Genomic DNA, 6,149 nt, shown 5'->3' on the forward strand with positions numbered 1-6,149 from the left:
ACTGTGCTCCTAACGTGATGATGATGATGATGATGGTGATGAGGTCCCATACTCCGAGGAGCGTAGGGGACGATGCGGGAGACCCGCACCGCTCTACTAGGCAAGGTCCTAGTGGAGTTGATTTGCCATTGCCTACCTCCGACCGTGATGGGGATGAATGATGATGATGAAGACGACACAACAACACCCAGTCATCACGAGGCAGGAAAAATCCCTGACCCCGCCGGGAATCGAACCCGGGACCCCGTGCGCGGGAAGCGAGAACGCCAGGCCAGGCCACGAGATGCGGACGCTCCTAACGTTGATTCTCAGAAACTCCTTCCTCAGACTAGCGCCTATGTTTGATAATAGTAGACTTCTCTTGGCTGGGAATGCCCTCTTTGTTACTGCTAGTCTGCTTTTGATGTCCTCCTTGCTCCGTCCGTCATTGGTTCTTTTGCTCCCTAGGTAGCAGAATTCTTTAACTTCTGCTACTTCTTGTTCGTTTATTCTGATGTTAAGTTTCACGCTGTTCTCATTTCTGCTACTGCTCATCACTTTCGCCTTTCTTCGATTTACTCTCAATCCATATCCTGTACTCATTAGACCATTCCATTCATCAGATCCTGTAATTCTTGTTCACTTTCACTGAGAATAACAATGTCATCAGCAAATCTTATCATTATTATCCTTTCACCCTAAATTTTAATTCAACTCTTGAACCTTTCTTTTATTTTAATCATTGCTTCTTCGACGTACAGACTGAACAGTAGGGACGAAAGACTGCGTCTCTTCTGTCTTATACCTTTTTTAATGCGAACACTTCGTTCTTGGTCTTCCACTCTTATTGTTCCCTCTTTGCTCTTGTGCATATTGTCCCGTAACTAGTGCTAAATAACAACTGGACTACTGGTTTCGTAGCTTTGTGGATACTGGAGGTGGAGAAGGTTCCATTTCTTGAAATAAAGATCTTTTCGACCTTGACGTTTTCTCAGATTTTCCCCTCTCTTCTAGCGCAGAAAGTGGTCTTTTTTCTAATTCCAATTGATGCATTTCGAGCCATAAATGAGTTAAAAATGTACACAGCAAAAGGTGGCAAGACTATAATGTTCAGCGGTTACTGAAATCACTCTGTGATTGTATAACTGGATGTGGCATCAGCATGATTGTATAACTGGATGTGGCATCAACAAGGCGTGACGGGTCTTCCTTGACCACACGTAAACATTAAACTACTGTTGTGATGAAGTCATGCAGTAGTACATGGGGTCATATTTGTGGGAATTTGGGGAGAATGTTTGACAGGGATACTGCAACCATATTAATTTCAAGCTGCTAATAGGCACCGGAATTTGCGCGACAGCGTGTTGGAATGTTGTCTTTCTGCAGTCATATAAAGAGTATACTAGGAAGAGGCAGGAAGGGACGGAACAGTTTTGGGTTTTGGCAATGTTCTGTGGATCTCCATAGCCACCTTGAACGCAGGACAACGCTGAATTCGCCGCCCCAAAGAACAGCCTATGTGAGAATTTTGTGTCCCAGATTCCAAGAAGGGTGAAGTGCCCCCTCTTGCCCCCCCCCCCCCCACCCCCCTCTTGCCGACGCCTACGAACACCGTGCTTACCCGTGGGGACCAATGCTCCGATATACGCATTTTGGAGATTTAGCGCTGGGGTACCTTAAGGGTGTAATAAACTTATCTTACGGAGAGATTTAACAAATTTCCATCCATGTGACGAGTTCCTGATGTGTATGCTTTATTGCTCCGAGCATTTCAAGCGACAAAATAGAAATTCTTTCTGATGTGTTTGTTTCGTTTTACGACACTGTTAGTTTTGATTTTAACGAAAGGCTAATGTGAAATGACCATAAGAATACGACGCGACTAACTTAAGTAGCTTTACTGGGGATACTCCTACACGAAATGGTAAGTTTTTGTCAAGCTCAGACCGGATTGCTGGCTTACCCAGACGTCTGTACGGTATTACCAGATCTCACCGACAAACTTTGAGGAACAACAGGCCACAGCTACAGATTCAATTTTTATTCCTGAATGTATTTATGTTAATCCATCGTTTATAAACCCGCAGGATTCTGAAAATGAAGAACAGTAAGCGTATCCTCGCGAAAGGCAAAGTTCTGCGTTTTGTCCCCTGTCCAGCACACATTTTTAAACCGCCAGGAAGATTCGAAATAGATGAATGAAGGATTCGCTGTAAAAACGATCTCCTAGGCTGCGGGTGAGCCATTTTTCCACCATATCTTTTCTTCCAGTACTGCTACTATCGCAAGTTTGCAGGAGAATTGTGAAGTTTGGAAAGTAAGAGAGATGTGGTGGCCCGTGTGAAGCTCTGAGAGTGGGTCTTGAGTCGTGCTTGGATAGCTGGACCAGTAAGAGAATGCCCGTGATAGGTAAGGTCCCGGGTTCGGCGCACAGTTTTAATCTGCCGACAAGTTTCAAAACAGCAATCAGTGCGTTGCAGAGTGACATTTACTCTAGAAACAGTATTGTACAGAAATTTCCTTAGTGGCATGTTTCATTGAATTAACAAGAGTTGGAACGGTTTCCATAAGCCTCATTACGTGATTAGCAGCAGTGATCATACACCTGTGTCACGCACGGCAGGATCCTGTAGTTTCGTATTGTAAAGTCTAACACAATTGCTTTTATTTTCACAAAACACTTTATTTTGTTTCTGTATGCATATAGAGAGGGAAAATTAGCTTCTAAACGACCATTAAAATTCATGATGAAAAACTACAGTTGTTTTTTATTTTGCACAGTGACATTTCTTTCGGTCATAGACAATTTTCAAGCTTAGTGTAAACGAGGAAATACAAAACGTTAGAGATTGTACAAGCTGAGAAGTTAGTGTGACGCTATAAACATCATACTTACAGAAGTAAATGCAGATTCGTTCTGTCATTTCCATGTTTCTTCGTACTTCATATTTCCACGTTCTCCCCTGGTTGGCTTCCATCCGTCCTTCCAAACTCCCCCCACCCCCCTCCTCCCTCTTTCACACCAACCGCAACTTCCCGTGGTACTACAGTGTTCCTTCCCTTTACATTTCCTGTTTCATACAATGTTACATTCAGTGTATATTATTGCCACACTATTATACTCTTGTAAGAAACTTGATGATTCTGAAGTAAAGTTGTTCAAATATAGTCTCAGTGGGCAGTTTGTTGTATTGTGCTGTTCAGTGTAGATACTATATACTCCAGTACTGGAAATGCTCTTGTGGATCAAAGAGTGTTTTTCAATAGGATTTTAATATGCAACATGATCCTTAAGCAAAATATTTGCAAGTATGTTTTGTAAAGTTTGATAAGCTATGTGTGGTTCCAATTTTAATACTTTGATACATTTTCATTTCTCTCATTTTCATTATTCTGCTACTACATTCTATTATTTTTCCTCTGTAGTGTCACTTTTCCTTTCTTCCCTCTTCTCCCCCCCTCCCCCCTGCCCCCATTCCTCTTCAATGTTATATTGTATTTTGGCTTTTTGTATACCAAAACCTACTCCTAATATAATTTTTGGTACACAATTTTTACTTATAAAGAAACAATTTTTGTGAGAGATTTTTTCTTCAGTGTGAAATATAACCTTGGTGACTTCCCTGTAAATAATGTTACGCTGTATAATCTCCTTAATTCACGGAGAAACTGGAGCTTTTTCCTAGTTTTGTTTCTCTATGATAAAAAAGTTCTTAAGCGTAAAAATTATTTTCGTGTAAGCTTTTAAAATATTATGTAAGCTATGGGCTGTCATCTTGCGTTTTGTTAGTACAGTTTCTTCTCCTCCTTTCCTTGTTTCTTCTAACTTATATTCGTACCTTCTCCCCTGGCTGGCCTCCGCCACTCCTTACAGTCCCCCGCCATCCTTTTATTCGTTCTCTGCTTTGTACGTTAGATACATTGACTCGATCAATAATTTTATTCATGGGTTCTCATCCTCCCTTCTACCACTCTTACCCCCCACCCCCCAATCCCCCGTGACTGTTAATGTCCCTTGTGCACCTTTGTTGGTTTTCATATGTTTTCTTCTCCCCTCCCCAACCCCTTCCCCCTTGATACCCTTCTACCCTCTTTCCCTGTTAAGTTTTCTTTTTTTCTACATTGTCCTACGTTTATAGTCGATCATCAAAATATCACTGTAAAGAAGTGGGTCAACCGCCTCGTCTTTGGTTATACTGGTTACAATTAGGCTACTTTCCTAAGCTCTCAGTTCAGTTGATTGTGCTTCATAGTAAAAATAAATTTATTACTAAGCTTTTTGATCGGTTTGACTTTCTTTGTTTATATTTAAGTTGTACACTTAATATTACGAACTGTTTGACAGATGTAAGTTGTTTACTTTCAGCTAAAGACTTCATTGTACCATTCTGTTTGTTAGGTTATAGCTTCACTTGATAGTATTTTCTGTATTGTTTTTATCTTTAACATGGCATCATCTTTGCCTGTTTCTCAAGTATTGTTTGATCTGTTTTAGTCTGTTACTTTGATATTGACTTTCGATGTGAATAAGCCTTGTAGTGACAATTGCTCTGTACAGTTATCACATTTATGACAACTGTATTGACTATGGTTGGGCTGCAACAGCAATTTATAATCGTTTACGTGATGGTATAGCATTCGTACTATACCTGTAAGTACGATGTTTATAACCTTGTACTAATTGTCAAATTGTACAATCTCTAACGTTTTGTATTTCCTCGTCTAGGATCAGCTTGAAAATGATCTATGACCGAAACTAGTAGCAACGTGCAAAATAAAAAACAGCTGAAGATTTGCATCATGAAGTTCTACGATTCGGTTTTTGGCAGTTGTTAGACTAATTGCAGTTTCCCTTCGCAGAACGTATTCTGAACCAATTAACATCTTTTCATGAGAGTTGTAGGATGAAAATGAAAACAATAACTTGCTCATTATGTTAAAATCACAGGACTTAATTCCTGTGTGTTAATTATAACTTTGAATAAAACTGAGTATTGGCAGGTTGACTCTTACATGAATATATTACTATTCTTTATCACCGTATCAGGAACATTACGCAGGCAGAATCAAGCAATTCATGCTGTAGTGTCAGTTGGCAAGTAGGATCCATGCAGTGACAATGGCTCCGACTGATCGTTAGTGCACTCAGAAACAAAGTTCTACGTGATCTCCCTGCAGACATCGAAGTGCTTTATTTCAAGCATGACAGCAAAGTGTACCCTTCCTGAACATTCTGCAAAAATTGATTCGTATGTGTCCTTACAAGTGACTGGCCACCAGCGATTCTTCATCTTGAGAATTTTTTGTCAGCTACTTTTGCTGCTGTTGTGTGAGGCCCAGTTTTCCGACGCTATCAGAAACGTACGTTGGCCAAGAATGTTCCTTTCTAAAACCATTTCTCATTAATCATGAGTCATATTTAGTTTATTTTATACTAGTAAACTTCGTGTCCTGTTGAGTAATAAATATTATTAGGTCTCTTCGACTGCCTCCACCATTGCACAACTGTCGTACTGACCTGCAGACAAAGACACTTAGGGGGCACCTGTCCATTACGTCCAGCTACTGCAATAGGACCAGAGAGTTTCATTGCCTTCAGTTTCGCTGTCTGTCACCAGGTGGCATGGGGTTCTCTCTTACAGATCAATACAATATCAATTCTGTCTTGGGTAGTGTGTCAAGTCTGCATGGCTACATTGCTGCCACTTTTGTTTTCATGCTTGTGGCATTTGTAAGGTCTGGATGCAAGATCTGGGACTTGAATTTTACCAAGAATACATCACTTGTAGTACAGGAATCCTTTAGAAGATGCAATCTTTACGACTGGGCATGCTGTGAGTTTTTGAATCCGAAAGAAAGCTGCCCTTAACAATGTTAGGATCCGTACGAGAAGCGAACGCGCCAAGTTCTAATTACCTTATTCAACTGCGTCAGCAAGAATAATAATCACAAACATATGAAGAAAACTAACACGAACTACTGATTACTTATAGCAGAAGAACGGATTCTGAAATACAAACGAATAATAATGGGTGACAATGGATGAAGCTGGCTTTCGTCCAAACCGATCGATAATAGATCACATTTTCACACTAAAACAATTATTTGAAAAACATTGTGTGTGGTGGTCTTCAGTCCTGAGACTGGTTTGATGTAGCTCTCCATGC

This window comes from Schistocerca americana, chromosome 4 (assembly GCF_021461395.2).
Source record: "Schistocerca americana isolate TAMUIC-IGC-003095 chromosome 4, iqSchAmer2.1, whole genome shotgun sequence".
Classification (NCBI taxonomy): Eukaryota; Metazoa; Arthropoda; class Insecta; order Orthoptera; family Acrididae; genus Schistocerca; species Schistocerca americana.